The sequence below is a fragment of the Temnothorax nylanderi genome, unplaced genomic scaffold (assembly GCF_030848795.1).
Source record: "Temnothorax nylanderi isolate EJ_2023f unplaced genomic scaffold, tnyl_v1.0 TNYL_tig0003_pilon, whole genome shotgun sequence".
Taxonomy (NCBI): domain Eukaryota; kingdom Metazoa; phylum Arthropoda; class Insecta; order Hymenoptera; family Formicidae; genus Temnothorax; species Temnothorax nylanderi.
In genome coordinates this window covers 3,206,184-3,223,495 of record NW_027249065.1, presented here as the reverse complement: position 1 = coordinate 3,223,495, position 17,312 = coordinate 3,206,184, and the positions used below count along the sequence as shown (strand labels likewise).

At 40.5% G+C, this 17,312-nt stretch overlaps 1 protein-coding gene across 2 annotated transcripts in view; it reads right to left on the bottom strand.

Annotated features, from left to right (window-relative positions):
• LOC139772322 (uncharacterized) overlaps positions 1 to 14,360 on the bottom strand; it is a 41,878-nt gene extending 27,518 nt beyond the window's left edge. For both annotated transcript variants that reach the window (XM_071705943.1, XM_071705933.1), the window contains exon 1: positions 13,972 to 14,360. The gene's annotated coding sequence lies outside the window, so the exon portion shown is untranslated. The remainder of the gene's footprint in view (positions 1 to 13,971) is intronic.
• Positions 14,361 to 17,312: the final 2,952 nt, after the last annotated feature.

Here is a 17,312-nt window from a genome sequence, read left to right as displayed (position 1 = left end):
TAAGAGGTATTAGAATACATTGAAGTGCTTATGAAATTAACTATGCTAACTATTAAAGAATATATTTAAGTAACTTGTGAATTTTCAAGCTGTATCTCAGAGAAATTTAGAGATTATAAGAATTCAAAGCGTATCTTTGCGACAAAAGAATGTTTTGCTTCGAGGTACGATCATTAACACAATTGCAAAAATGCCACCTCCATACTAAGAGGCTAGCATTGCCTATTAGAAGTTTGAAGAAGTAACAAAACTCTTTAAACTTCTTCCGAGTTTTTCGCGTGGCACGTTAAAAAGACAAGTGCAGTACTACAGAACTACGAACTTAATTGCTTGAAACGACGTTTCTCTCTTCAGAATGCACAAAAAATTACAACTCGAGGGTCTACTTAAATGAGAAGAATACATATTATTATACTAACTATATTTGTATATGTTAGTATAATATGGTTAGTTTTATGAAATGATTTAATGTATATTGTTAAATTATTTATTAAATATCTTTTAATACATAAAAATATTGAAGTCTAATTATCTCAGACAGAAGATATATATATATATATAGCTTAGGCTACTATTATAATTATAAGAACTACGTTCAATGCACATATATGTTCCCGGATAGACAATTAAATGCCCAACGAGTTTCCAAGAACATTCATTATATGTCTACGCTACATGAACAGTTTCTACCCGGAAGATGACCCAGATAAGTGCACAGCGGGGTTTAGTGCATTATATTGGCCTGCCTAATTCCCCGACCCGAACTGCGACGTGCATTTTGATGCGCCGATGGGAGCATGTCTCTCATCGCACGTAACACCTCTTGCATATAGGCCGTGCATATATTATCGATTCGCGTATAGGTCTAAAACAGTTCCAGAGCGGATTAATTTACGACCGGGTATTGTATGTCGTAAAAGTAAGCAGTGCAGGAAGCCTTTCACGCGAACTCGGTAACGCGTGGAAAAATATTTCGCAATCTATTCCGAATGAGGGAAGATCCGGAACAAAATTTGAAATTATATATCTCAATTGAAAAATATGCGATACCGGTCTATATGATTATTTATTGGAAAACTACGTGAAACTGAATAATAACTAGGAAATTGAACATCTGTTTATATCTCATGTTATGTAATTAAATGCGAAATATGGAGGCACGAGCATGAACGGGATACTGTGCGTTCTGAAAACATGACCATCGGCAACGTGGATGAATTATCGTGATATCGTTAATTGTTTTGCTGAACGCGATCAACATGGTGAATAAAATTCGTTTATATTTTATAGGTACGATGCTTGGTCGACATTTAGTTTGGCGGAGTCAATAAAGGCTTTATTGGGAAACTTTTTATTAACAGAGAATAATTTTTTTGCGAAAATGATCAGCAAATAATGTGCTTTTTGAAGTTAAAAGCTGAAATGATATAATTTAAGATAATTGATATAACAAGAATACCACCCATGTATTTTTCGTGAAAATTGAACGAAGATATACGAATTGTTTTTTCTTTACCATTTTTTATTACCGTTTTCTCATTCTATTTTCATGAATTATCTTCGCTTGTAAATAAATTCCCACAGAAATTTTCACGTCAATGTAACTTGTGGGACGTATTTTTGGAACGAGTCCGCGACGTGTAACTTACCGAGTATTATTACTGCAATTTTAGACATTATTATTAACAGAAAAATAATCCGCGATGTTAAAAAAGTCCTAGTATCTCGTATGCTATACAGGCTAATTTTTCAGTCAGAAAAAAATGTGTGAAAAAAATATTCAACGCAAAAAACTGTGAGCGCTGCTAGAGCTTAAAATATAGAAGATATTTTAAGCTCTAGCCAGCATCACGCACAAATCTTTTACGCGCGCGCGTTAAATTTTATTTTTACGCGTCACAAAACACAACTCTGTAATATCATTACTTCTTTTTAGGAAAATTAAAAATACTAACACTTGACACATGTTAAAATTTACCTGTTTAGTAAAACGAGCGTGAAATTTTACGAGAAATTTCAAGCCGAAATCTGTAAATCTGTGGCACGTTAATTAAAGCAACGAGAGTGGCACGAAATCTAGTCATTACGAAAAACTTTTCGACGTAGGCGCGAGACGGCATTAATTTCGTTGGTACTTCTTCTTATTTTTTGCCATTATTCCAAACAGAAGCGCGACTTCTGAAAGAAAGTTCCACGAAACTTCGCAATGAAATCTCTCTCTTGCGAAAACTTAGAGATCGCACGTATGGCGTAACGATATTATATCTGCCGACACGTTTTCCTCATCCACTGAATAAGCAACTTAGACTGTGCGTACACATATTCTTCATCTATGCATTACAGTTTCAAGACATACGAAACTTCTGTATGCATTTATTACGAGGTTACTTGTCTCGTAAAGGTGCACCTCGTACAAATCGAGTAACATCGGGAATCCACAGCGAATATGATGATAAGAAACACGCGACATAGAATAGAATTTCGAAGCGAGGTTTTTCATAATTCAATGGTCTTAGACTGCCGACACCATTACGATCTTGTGTAAGCGCGACACGTTTACTCAACTTATGGCGCCGCTCGATGAGGCGCGTTGAAAATATTTCGCTGACATTTAACAGTCATGACGTGCGCTCGTTATTTTATCGCCCACGCGAAAGTCTTTCTAAGTCAACTTCGCAGCTTGCATATCGTCGCGAGATCATCTACGTTATCAGCGCCGGCATTTTCTTTAGCGGACTGCGATTACGTCAACGGTTGAGCCACGCGCAAGTTTCAGGTGTAATAAACTAATTAACGTGCTATTGATGTTGATTGAATAACGCGAGTCGCAATTAAAACCATTCGATAGTGCGCAATATGCTGCTGCAAGTACGGCGACATTTTGCGATTATACGTGTCACCACCTAAATTAATTACTGTGGACTATAAAATGAACAAACCAACTAAGACCAATTATTCAACTAAGGCCAATTATTCAATGACTAGAGATAATTATGAATTAGAAGCCTAATTATTCCTGCTTTACAACATCAAATAATGCACGGTGTTTTTCGGTTTAATAAAATGATGTTATTTAAATCAGTCTGTTTAAATTAATTTGTAAAATGATTAATACGATATCAATATCACTTTTTGCGATATATATTTTGTATGAAATAAATATATCTGAAAAAAGACCGCTCATAATAAATTTAAAGTAACAACCGCGATACAATAACATTACAATAGTACGGCAATTTTGTAATTATACCTGTGTGTGACAATTCGTTCAAAGTAATTAACTATTTAAATACGGTAATGCGTTAATGAACTACAAAATAAACTGACAAAACAAGCGATAAATATTCCTATTTACTAAATATTACAAGCAATTTACCGAATTGTAACGGAAAATGCATTGCACGTGCTACATTTAAAATTACTAGCTTTTCATTTTACTGTAGATGAAGGTATGAGAAAAACGCGTGGGAGCAAATAGCTGTATTGCATCTTTTTTTTAAAAAATAGAGAAAAGTAAATAAATATGAAAAAGATAATTGAATAGGGTAAACTCGGATAAGATGGCCATACAGGAGAAATGGCCAATCTATGTTCTTTCAATCTAGCTCGGCATGAAACATCGAATGAACATGGGTTGGCCATCTTTCCCGAGTTTATCCTAAACTGAAATTATTTTTAAATCTCAATGTACGTCATTGACATACATCGAGGCTTAAATAACGTCGGTAAAAAAAAAATCCATTGTGTGCGACGTGTATTGATTAAAAATAAGAAAAAGGAACTAAAAAAGAAGTTGAGAAATTAAAATATCGAACAATACTGCGGGGGTTGGGCGTCCAGGGGATATTCATTAAATGGCCGCTGTATATGGGATAGCGCGAGAACGACAAAGTACTGAAAGTTAATTAATCGGAGCAAGCAGAGTGCGCAGTCAATTACTCGTTGCGATACTTCGACGGATCGACTCTGCGCCGTAGGCCGTATACCGTATATCACTCGACCGACAAGTCATTTACGGCCACCTAGCACGAACATTCGTAGTTGTAAACGACTACCGTCAGTACCGTCAGTACCGTCTACTACGGTGTTCGCCGGCTGAATTACTCGCACGGTGAAGATTAATTTTGCGCGTCCATGATGACGAGCCGCGGAAGACGATCCACCTAGATGCTGCGCGCGCGCGCGCGCGCGCGTCCATTCAAGGCCTAAGAATATCTCTCAGAACGTAATTATCACGTTGCACACCGTCGTGTCTGAAAAGACGTATGAATTATTGGACGGACGAGAAGCGGCGTTAACGAAGATGGAACGCGACGCGAGTTCGTAATAGCGAGTGTTCTCTGAGCTCTCTTCGTATTTCTCTTGCGAGACTGAATTTCCGCGCGGCGCGAGTTCTTAAGCTGCTGAATGCATAATGCCGAGCACGACAATTAGACTCTAAGGTGAAATGCATTCGATGCATACAGAAAAGTCTGTGTATTGCATGGAAAGCTTGACGATGTCCACGTCATTACAAGTGAAATGTTAAGAATCGAAAGTTCATACTGCGCTATCCGTCATATATTACAATCTTATTTTTTTTTATTATTTCTTTCATTAATGTTTCGAATTGCTGTTTGCGATCTAGTAGACTGCCACTACAATTTTGACTCCGAGACCATTAAATATTTCTATTTCGGAGTTGCCTTTGTCGATCCGATTACTACACCGATAATTAATTTTCGTTGAGCAAGTTGAGAGTGTATCGACCAAACAACGGCATGCAAATAAGATCGATAAGGAGTAAGTCGGAACAGATAATAAAAACACATAATAAGATACAGTATTACTAGTCTATTATATGGCACACTTAAGATATTTTGTCACTGAGAAGAGTAACTAATTACAAAAGGTAATTATTCTTATAATAAATACCCTGACTTAACCAAACAACCATTTATCAATCACATTTGGCTATCGGTATCAGTACTTAAATGAAGGCAATATAATTAATCACGCCCCCGCATCACTCTCTATTAAATCTCCGTATATCCAAATATAACGCGAAAACGTTTATCACGCTCGATTAGCACCGCGGATAGTAACTAGGAAAAATCAACTAACTGAATACTAATTGACGTGCCATTAAGACAAACGATTCCGTAAGTCTAGTGATAATCGAGCGAGTTAAGTCCTCGGAAAGTTGAAGGGTATCACCGTTAATTTATATGGATCAACAAGCATTCCGACACGCGGCGTTCTTTCCGGCCACCCACTCGCGCCTTTTCTCTTATCATTTTTCCCGCGGGCATCCGAGGAAACCATTTGTCTTCTGTTGGGCCAAGCCGGCAAATGAAACGGGCGAGCTTAACGGCGTGGAATTCATGCCAATCCCGCAGAGTGCGATGCCGTGTATACGCGTACGACCGCGATTCGTTTCAATTTTTATCGTCTACAAAATTATTCCGCGGGCACGTACCTATCCCGAAGGGGTGGAACACGAATAAGTGAGTTTCTGACGGGTCGAGGATAAACGAGAAACACGTAGACGCCGGGAGCTGTGCGAGCGGAGATGTCGGCAGACTATATATTGTAGCTCGCAAGTGATGATGGCCCTTGAAGCCAGCGCTTACTTGCAGTTTTCGAGCAAACTAATCGTCAACGCTGATTATTTCAACAAAACCTAGAACTGTTCATTACGAAGTCTTACTCAAACACGAACTAGAATATTTAGGACACTTTGAAAATACATGTAGGTTGAATAAACCATTTTACTTCACATAAAAGGATTGGGGAAATAACAATAGATATCTAATAAAATATGCGGCAGAATACGTTAAAAAAGGGGACGCCATCTATAATTCTATATTCAATTATCCGGCATCGCGATTTTTCTGGAGGAAAGAAAATGCAAAATGAGTGAAATAAAAATGCAGAGAGGATGCAAGAGAATAAAAGGGAGAATGAGAGAATGAATGCTTGACGATTTCACTTTATCGAGGGATTTTTTTTGCGTATATCATAAGTGTGTAGGCGGCCTGAATACAAAAGCCATTTCTAGATAAAATTTTAACACAAGCACTCACGTTTAATTCTTTTATCGAGTTTTCGACGAAATTTAATGAAAAGTTAAGGAATTAAAATTAAATGGAAAGTTGATCCAGGTGAGGCTACACGCGCCATTCTTTTATTATTATAACAACTTTGGTTTAAGAAGTCTTTGTGCAGCGAGGCCAATAGCACGAGCTTAAAAGAACATCTTTTCTGTAATTCTTATTGTTGACATTTGAAGCGTTTTTCTATCTTCAAATGATAGTAAAAGCACTTAACTTTAATCGAGGATTCTCTATAAAATAAGGTCAGCTTTTTATATTTCATCCTTTTCTTGGATGATAGGATTTTCATATCAAACCAATACTGTCCTTTTACTCTGTCATCTTTACTAGGAAATCATTATAGAAATGAAAGTCCATACGTATATTTGTATAAGCAATCGTGAATTCGTAGAATTCATAAAAGCATTCACAGATATAGATACAAGAAATTGCTGCTGTCGCTTTGTAGAAATGTCGTTACTAAATACTCGGTATTTCCTGAAACACTTCACGGAATAGACAGAAGCCACGTGTCATTCTCAACAGATTCTGCTGGAAAAGCTTGAAATCTTTCGATAAAACTCATTTCTGAGAATGTTAACGTATTGCAGTAAATGCTTCGAAATAATCTGCAAGCTGAATGATCGTGTATAATAAGTGAATGAGAACAAAAAGCTCGAGATAGCACTTTTCGCGCGCGGTGCAAAATTCCACAATATTTATATCTCGGGATAGTGGCCGCTGTATTTCCCTTTTGTCATACGGATTTATCGTATTCATCGAGAGCGTCGTAATGAGCACGCGAGAAAGAACGTAATTCTGTTGTAGAACGCCCCTTGTATTTAACGCGGCAACGCTGAGTCAGACAAAGTAGCTCCTTATTACTCAAATTTCTCCTATTACCACGCAAACGAAACGAGAAAACGACGTACGTTGCCAACAAAAATTAAAAGCTTCATACCTATACAGAAGCGCGTTAGTCTGAAGAATAAATGTAGCTACCGTTGTGAAAACAAAATTCTGTATAACTGTTCGTTCAAAGCTAATGCGTAACAGCCTGTCAACATCAGAAATTCAACTGCAAAAATCGACGTCACGTCAGCGGAACTTTTTCGCTCTTACAGGCGAGGCGCCTGTAGCGACGTGTCCGAAACAAAAAGTGAAATTTCCGATGCCGCGGGAAAGGAAGTAAAACGCGCGGAAATGCATTTCGCGGAAAATCCGGCAGTTCCGAGAAATCCTAATCTTCTCTCGTAGGAGGAAAAGTTTATCAATTCATAATTACGCTAATGACTTGTAGCATAGTGCTAATGGTTTAGGCCAGATACATTTTCAGTAATGGTAGATGCATATGCTCACCGCTAACGAACTGTATCTAACATAAACGTGCTTTTCTCGTAATATAAACTGATATTTATCTCGGAAATTAAAATAAGCAGGAACATTTCATGAGAAAAAGCGGCGGACTCTTTCTTAATCTCTTCATTTCTAAACATTTATTAAGATTTATGTGCATCCTTTTAAGAGCAAATATTGCAAAAGATATCTATGACAAGTTAAGCTTATATTGTGTATTGTAAAAAGTTTTCAACGAGTTAGCAGTCGACCTATTCTCGAACCACTCTCTGATTCTAGAAGAGAACTTTATTGATACGACAGAAAAAAAATTTCCATTCCCGCAAGCTAGATTAAATTCTGAATGATTGGGTTAGTAAACTTAGAGTAAGACCATCGGGGGTTCGGAGAAGAGGTCCTCCGAGAGCGGAATATCAAGCGCTCCGACAAAGTAACCGTGCATATAGCGAAGGAAATACTGCATCTCTTCCGCGATTGATCCTACCAGAAAAGAGCATTTCATGATGCTTGTGACAAAAAGAATACGGTTACCGTTAGAAGGTACAAGTAGTCGACCAAGAGCTCATTCCTTTTACTCGTCCAAGTGCCGTCCGCTTCGTCTCTTTGTTTTTCTTCTCCGGAGTCATCTACCGAACTATATCAATTACTTTTTACCGATCCAAGAACCGGGATCCAGAGAGAATGACAGGATAGCAATCCATCAGAGTCGCGGTCTCACCGCTACCGATTGCGGTGTCTTTAAGGCCGGCGTTGCCCTCGCTCCGGTAAATGTCACCGCGTCTTCCCTCGTAATCTCGGTGAAGGAGGCATAATTAAATAGACGAGATACAGAGGGCTGGCAGGCCAAGGCAAGATGTTGGCAAACATGATTATGTTGATGGTATTCAGATTAAATGGGTAATGTAATGGCATTAACGCCGACCTGCTCCAGCAAGTTGTTTCATATCACGCCAAGTTTGTATAATGTACGCGGATCTCGGGGGGTCCTACCGTTCGGGAATTACGTTCAGAGGGTTACTCGCGAACCATTCCGAATGCATTCCGAATCAGACGATAATTATAAAGCATACAATGGAGACAGATGCGCGATGCACGAACGATACGACGAACGGTTCGACAGATTAATCGATAATGGATCGAAAGTCACGATAGAACGATGCATTCGACGTTATGGTAAATCGAGAATCGTGTAAGTGCGTCGAGAGAGTGTTATAAATACGTAGCATGAGTGCCAATAAATAAACTTCGAGTACTTGAATAAATAGACTCCGATTTAATATAGCCGGATATGCGAAAACGTAGCGATGTGCAATCGTTAACTGCTGAATCGGAATGAAAAACGAAATAGCAAGGGAAGCTTTACAACGTAATAAAAATCGTACGTCTCTCCAAGCGTAACACGTTTCGTTTTACCGTATACCTACTCTGACATAAAAATCGGCGGCGGTAAATGTCAATATGCAAATTCGCAAAGATGGCCACCTACGCGACAATCGCGTATACCGAGAGAAACGGCGAAAGATAAATTAAACGGGAGACAAAACGTTACCTCTCTTGATATCGCGATCTCGTTATCATATTGATGCGCCGGGCGTAATTTCCCATTGCTACCCACAGCTACCCGTTAGTAGCTTCTCCTAGGCATACCGTTACATCCCATGAAGTCGATTTACTCCCACGGCAATTTGAAGAAACATTTCAAGTTAAGCGCCTCGCAAAATCTCCCTGTCGACCGTCGAAGCCTGCGCGACGGAAATTCTCGAAGGGAAATTCTTGAACGGAAGGTTTCTCTCAAGCTTACGATGTTCGCGATATCGTAGTAGTGAAATCCTTAACAGATACGAGATCTTGAGTTCACGAATAATAATCGCGGTAAAAATAAATGTTGTTTCTTACTTATTACTTATTACTTATTACTGTTTATAAATCAGACAAAATTAAATGATATGCAATTTTCATCTGTAGGTTATAATTAGTTAAATTAAGATAGGGAATTCTCTAAATATTTTGTACAATATATTATAAGAAGTAAAATTGATTACAATAAAAATGATTACAGAAATAACATTTACTCGCGTGTATCTCGAAAGAAAATTCAACAAAGAAGGTTTTACGCGTTCGAAATATCGCCCTACTTGAAGGAACGTGAATAATTGACACGGTAGGATGTGAGGAATTTTAATGGAAAACGTGAAAACGAATCTCGGCGCGCTCCGACCCGACTTGTATCGCACGTAGTCAAAGTAACGATGTAACTTTCGATTGGATTCTCAATTAATGACGAGTACCGTTGTCGTCGGCGCGTGTCCGCAAGCGTTGTTACCAGTTAGCAATTAATTACTCCGTTCCAGCAAAGGGGGATTCTGCCATAGCGAGCAGCTCTGTTAACGACAACAATTAATCTGACCATCGATCCGCACGTTTGTTAATTGACGAACTCAACATTTTGTCGGTACTTTCGTATATTGTCGCGCAACGCGCACTGTCTCTCTATTGGTTTATCCATATTTAATATGCGACCGGATCTCTGTAGAAATGCGCGAAATGTTCGATAAAATCTCGATGAGAGAAACATTCGAACGTAAATACCTTCGACTGTTGGATTTTCTCGGGAGTTCTCGAAACGTGTCGTTAGGTATTCCGTATTTTATTTATCGAGCCTCTCTTTCTTGCAATTACCTACCGTATTCTGAAAAATTCTGAGATGAAATTATAGCCGATTTTTTCTGAAGAGGAAATCGATGGCTAACATAATTACAGAGGCTAACACGAAGTGTTTTAAGATTCTAAAGAAATTTTAGCTTTAAGAGTGGATGTATAGATTTTGCTTCAGCAGTTAATTAAAAAGTGTCAACCTTGTGAACGATTATTTAGAGAGTAAAAAAAAACCTCCAAGTTATATAGAAATTCTGATATGTACTAGCTAGTCGTTAATTAAGGCATTATGCGTGAATGATTAAAAAAGATATAATGAAGATCGTACCCAGAGTGCACTTATTATAGCATTAATGCAGCCGTGTCGGTTTAATTATCAAGCTCGACCACTGTGACGGAGTGGACTCGGTGGACGCGCGCGCAACGGCACATCGGGAATTTTTAAATTTGATTCCTACTTATGCCAGGCAACCGTGGCACATTTAGAGCCACGTTCATTTTAAAGCGGAACAGCTATACAGCATCACAAAAAGGGGGAAAAAGAAAGAATGACTCTATGGCTGTACTTACTAGTTTTTACTACTTTCGCAATTCATTTCGCGGAGAATTGCAAAGTCGTTACGAAAAGTATTCACTCCGGTATTCACTCCGATAGGTAATGCCGTTAGGTAATGCCGCAAAATGAAGAGGAAAACTACGTAACGCTGCATTTAACAATAACAATATTAAATAAAACAATTTTTCAAACGCATATCCTTACGTCTCCCATGGAATACTCAGTACATCAATCATAAATAAAGGAGATTCTTTATTTACAATTGACATGTTGAATATTCATATTTGAAAGGATTGAACCTCGATAAATCGTAAGTGTTCGTATCCAGCTCTTTCGACATACAACACGACACGCGATTTATTTGCATGTGTCTTGTGCTCCCCAAAACGAGCGTTCGGTTAAAATACGACTCGGACTGATTTACACGTATCTCCGCGTTTATCCCTCCCGGGTATTAGCGTCGTTTCTCTTTCTTTTTTTTTCCTTTTCCTTTTTTTCTCTTTTCCTTTCCTCGCTGATACGTGACAATGCTCGCTCGTTTAATTTTGCCGTTTGCAAAGGAGATTTAGCACGGCCAACGACGCGGTGTTACGACTTCAAACGGCGTAAGCGAGGATCGATATGGCGCAACGAAAATAGAACTTAGCGGAAGGAGAGACATACCGGTGCGATGCGGGATGTACCCGCAGATGTAATAAAGTCCGGTTGAAAAGTATCATCCCTCTCCCACGCGATAACCATCCCCTGGGGTCGTAAAAGCGTTTTACGGGGTCGCCGAGAAATGTAAACTTGTACATTATGAAAATGTCGCATGTATTGTACGGGCAAGTCTCGGGGATCGGAATCTTTCCGTGACGCGTCTTTATGTACGTACGTAATGAAATCTTTCGGAACGACGGGCACAGCGCCGACGCGAGCGAAAAAAAATAGAGAGGAAACAATGGGAGAACGCACAACTTCGCTCGTCATTTCAATGGCTCGTTCGACAGCACCCACAATCGATCGCGGCAAAAATAGAGCGCGAAATTGATCGGTTCGTTTTTAACATTTCTTTGATATTAACAAAACTGCTATTGTATGAATATCATAATATCGTGTGTCCACAATTAAATTTGTTTCACTCTACTGATTCTACAAATATACGATTAAGTATTCGTATTAACTCGCTTTTAAAAGCTTCAAAAACTCCAAAAGGTAATTTTTATTCTATTACTTTTTATATTCGCGTATATATAATTTTTATTACGCTTTCCTGAAACTACCACGGAAAAAAATCTGTGTTCCCTCCTTCTTTCTCTCTACGATGTTTTGTAGTAATGTTGTTAATCCAAAATTCCGGTCAGCGTGTGCGCAAACAACTCGGATTGCCCTACGGTGCGCTCGACTTCGTGGTAAATCTTAGAGCGTCGAATAATACATAAAGGCCGCAGTGTTACACGACGTGCGAATGCTCGTGAGCGAGTGCCGTTCGTAAATATTAAAACGTACATACTATCTATTGCCGAGAATTTACGGTGCGGAACTTCGACAGACGTAGGAATATTTGCGAGCGAGGGTGTTCGTTTTTCTGCAGGCGGTGTGCCATGCGCGAAATGCAGGAAGGGCGGAGATAGGAGACTAATATCTCAGGAGAGTCTCGAGGCAGATGAATGGCGACTACCTTTCGAGAGAAAAAAAAGCAGTAAGAACATCAGCGACGTAGAAAATATTATGGGCAACTTTTGGCGTAATTCGTCATGGCGTATGGCCGCGCATTTTCGGCATTACGAACGTGTCAGGAGAGCTGAATGCTAATGCGCGGAATCTTGGCTTACGTTTTCCTTTCTTCGCGTCAACAGGCCGAAAAAGATGACGAGGATAATGACTAAATGTAAGAACAGCTACGAGTTTCTTTCCCCACGACGCGATGAATAAATTAGATATACCAGAATGTCATCGCTTCGACATCGTTGCTAAAAATATCCCCTATCGAACACGTTTTTAGAAAATAACGTCTGAATGTTTGCATACGATAGATTAGCTCCTTTTTATGCAATCCATCCATTAGTCCATCCATTAGTCTTTCGCCACGCAATTTAAAAGAGACCATGCACGCATTAATTTAGTCGTCCATTCACGGGAAAAAAAGATTAGCTGCTTTAGCAAAGTAGTTGTGAAACAGTGATAACTAAGCTGTAATTTAGCAATAGTAGCAAAATTTTTCGTTAAAATTTTGCTACTATTGTTAAATTGTAGCTCTTGCTGCAAAAAATGTTAATTACCCCTATTGTACAATTAAAGCTATAGTAGCTGATTCTTTTTTCCGTGTTCTAATCATAAATTCTTAAAGGCCTCCAGCGGTAAAACTAACGATTGCTACTCACGTTTTCGACTCTTATCATCGTATCACAACGTGTCCCCGAATACAAAATCGAGCTACATTCTGTCTACAGAATGTTCAACTTGTTGACCCACTTGAGAGATTTGCTCGCATCGTTGTAGTTTCGCGCTACAATTCACAGTCCCATCCGATTTCTCGTTCGATCACGCATCTCCATTTTCACATTCAGCATCAACAGTATTGGCACTACGCGAGTTCCCCCTACTTATCGCGAGACTCGGCGAGAAACAGACTTTTGTTCCAAATGAAATAAAACTACTTCGCGAAATAGGGTCAACGGCCAGTCGCCTGTGTACACAAACTTTCTTGAAAAAAGATGCAAGAGAATGCAGATGCTGAGTTCTCTTGAATAAACTTCTTCCTGAAATTCTTCTACGTTTCCCGTTTAAAACTTAACTTAGCAGCTGTCACCCTCGAAATATGACATTCGTTTGAAAAAAAAGAGTTAAAGTCGACCATCTATATACTTCCTATGCATGACTTTTACTATTTATGATGGCATAATTTCGTATAGTGCGTTGTAATCGAGTATGAGACTTTGAAAGGCAGAAATTGAAAGATAAATTGAATCATAAATCGAAATATTATTTAAATGCATTGAACATTAAATGGAGATTTCATCATCCATTTGTACTTCATGGGAATTTAAGTCTTAAAATTTGAGCCGCGGAACTCGCAAATCGTTGATTCACATCGACTTTTATCGAGAAGAAATTAAGTTAGAAAATTGATGGAGGGGACCAGTAGCTAAAGGAAACGCGAAACGATAAGAACATAAAAACATAACGAACATGTCAAGCCGATGAGAAGAGACTTTCCGCCGTGATTGCAAAACCCGAAGCTTTCCCGCCCCAAGGGTCTTCCGCGGTTACGTTATATAAGAAATTGCGCAGTCACAGTCACGCCGCGAGCTAGATCGAATACAAGAAGGGAGGAATACAAGAACTCACCTCAGCATGATGAAGCTGTCCGCTCGCGTTCATGTGTGACGCGCGACTCTACCGCCGTTTTCTTCTGTCGTCGTCATTAAAGTTCGGGGCGAGTCCGCCGCGAAAGACAAGAACCGAAACGCGCAGACCGAGAGAAAGAAAAGCTCGCGAAATATACGCTCGTGCGATCACGATGCATTCACCCGCGTTCTCGATCTCTCCTCGCAGACCTTTTTTACGCGAGCGCGCGCCGCGCCACGCCGGTTGAATCGGCGCGCGGCGATGCGCCGATCGTCGGGGGTTGTGCTTCTCGTTATCGGCGGACGAGAATGAGTGAGTGCGCGGGGCGGCGTTGGGTGCCTCGCTCTGCGAAGGGCCAGCGAGCCGGCGCGCGGCGCAACTTACCCCACTCGCGGCTCGAAGCTGACTGAAACGCACCCCCGAGCCGGGAAGGTGCGGGTGGAGAATCCCGACGTGGGACGCAGATCGGCGGCGACACGCGAGACCGCGACCTGTCGCGGATGCGGGGTGCCCTTATCGGCGTCGGGGCTGTCTTATCCCCGATGGCATCGGGTAGAGTGGAAGATATTTATCTAAATCTTACGTTTAGAGATCCGCTGATGTGAAACGAGTTGTATAGAAGCAAAGCTCGCGCGTTTTCCACTATCGAGGATTTACGACCAAATTGAAATCTCTTATACGCGCAGTTTCCAATGGATCGCGCATCTAGGTTTTCTTTATTTAAGAATAAAGACATCGAGCTGGAAAATGTAATGTCAGACGCGCTTGATACTTTTTTATCCGAAATTGATATATACAGGAAGATGTCGAAGACGGTCGTTCTTGTCGAAGAAACTTCGAATAATAAGGCGACCTTTACTTCCACTACTTCTTGAATAACAATTATTTTTACAGAATGTATTCTGTACTCGTTAAAGAGACCCAGTTACTTCTTATTATAATCAGGAAACGTGTACAATGTTAAAGTCGATATCACTGAGAATATCAATTACTAAATGCATTGCGTTATCGTTGATATGCAAATCTCTGCATGAATAAATCAGGAGCAACGCAAGCTGCCGCTTTTGTAATTATAGTATGCGGAGAAATGTCTCCATATATAGGAACTTTACAGCAAAGTTGCTAACGATTAACGGGTTATTGTTACGTGTGAATTAACAGTCACCTTGATGCCAGATACGTTGCGTGACACTTTCAGGATTCTAGTATTTCGTGATATTCTACGGAGCAAGCGTTTTGGCTGGCTCTGCGTTACATTTGGCAGCGTTTCAAAGAGATAAATCAAAAAACGCTTGCCGAGAAAACGCACCGAGCGCTTTTTTGATTTTGCCAAAAAGAATAATCCGCTTTTCAGCACGTTTGGAACTGCAAACTTTATTCCCTTGGTACGGAAAATTTTGCGCTTCGTGCGTGTTTACTTGAACCGAAAGTTCCAACCAAGTTGAGGGCGAACAGACCGAGAGAAACGTTTAACTTTTACTTGTTCGTAGAAAACTCCGTGCGAGCTCGGCAAATCGGACGGTATGACCTAAAGAGATACTTCTGACAAATCAGATTTGCAAATGCGTGTCGAGTGAATACTCGAATCCATTTTTATGCCGAATTTTTCTTCCATAAAATGCATGATTTATGAGACAACTATAGTTCCCCGGTGAATACCGAGTTATTAAACATTCTTCGTTCCGCGCTTCGAAGAAAATGTACGAGCCTCGGGCTGCTCAGCGCGAAAATAACATCGCGTGCAAATCCTCTTACGTTGTCTAAGCTCGAGTTCGCCCGTTAAGCTACTATGCCCGTAAAACACCCGAATACTTACCACCCGCGCGGTGGCATGGTTACGCGAAAGCATACTATCCGAACTTTCGCGCTCGCACTCGGGCTCAATCTCATTACGTGTGCCCTGCCGAAGAGCACGGTGAAATAGTGGCATTACGCGCGGTTCTACATATATACGGCAATGTAGCAGCGGCGGCGGTATCGTGACTGCATCTTGTCGAGTCTCTGTCTCCACGCTTTATGCAGCCATATTTCTTCCGGCTGTAACTGTAACTTGTCCCGGTTAAAAGAATTTTCTCGTTCCTGGTAATCGCGTATTCCCTGGGTCGTGTAGCTTTACACGAGTTCTCCGAGACGTTCTCTGATGTGCAACGGCATTTTCAACAGCTTTTCCACGTACAGTGGGTTGGCGCATATTTTAAGATAAATTGATCGCGAACAGATTCTGTTGCGTAGTTCGGCGAAATTTTATATGATACCGACAAAATAAGTGTATCGCATTCGGAAATCAGAGTATCTCTATCGCTGTCAGTGCTCGTGGAACGATACTGTTATACTATATTTTCAAAAAAAATTCTATTCAATTCGTGATTGAAACCGAAGTAAGCATTGCTTTGCATATAGTGTACAATACGTTCTGTGTGTGTTCATAACACGTTCGGATATTTCGCTTTTAATTTCATCGTCGATACAACCGGCACAATATACGCGACGAACGCAACGAGCGCGGAACAATGCAGACAGATTGACTCTGGTGAATGCCGTTCTTCGAAAATCCAGAGAGATACGCAGCTTTCGCGCGCGGTACGTTTTTATTGACTCTCCTGGCACGATAATATTAACTCGGCATCGGGGGGACGATATTTCGCGTATCTTGTCGCGCGGCTGAATCCGAGAGGGCAGATTTATAATGCGCGTGAGGCGTTTAATATCGCGGAATCCTCCCATAATACGCTTCTTCGGGAGACAAAACCGGGTCGGAGCAGTCGATTTGTCTGGTACTCGGGGTAAGATTAATAGCGATGCGACAGAGGGAAAGGGGGGGGGGAGTGGTGCTCTCAGCTTCGAAACGGTCGGAGAAAGAATGTTCTGTTCTCACGAGGTGATATATAATTCTATAACATTCTGCTTGCGCGCGCCAGCGAACGTGCTCCCATAACCCCGGAAAATTAAAAATCAAGAAGATCCCGACGAAATGAAGAAGCGGAGATATATATCCGAAGAATCTTGGACGGTAGACAGTATAGACACTAGCGATTTAAAAGAAAGAACAACGGAAGTTGTTCAACAGTGAAGGCTGGAGTGGATAACTTTATATCGGATATATTTTCTTCGTCGTTATAATTATAGTTGGCGCACTTTAAACTTACCTTTCTCACCCTTAATTAGCGCGAGGATACTAATTTTAATGGAGCTTGCAGCGATAATCTTGTTTTCCCTCGTCGCCTTTATCAGACGGAAAACATGTGCTCCGAACGTCGCCGAGGACTTCCTTCCCACTGCCTCAGTCGTGGCGTCCGTGTTTATCGCCAAGATTAACCTTCAGACAGGACGTGCGGTTGCAC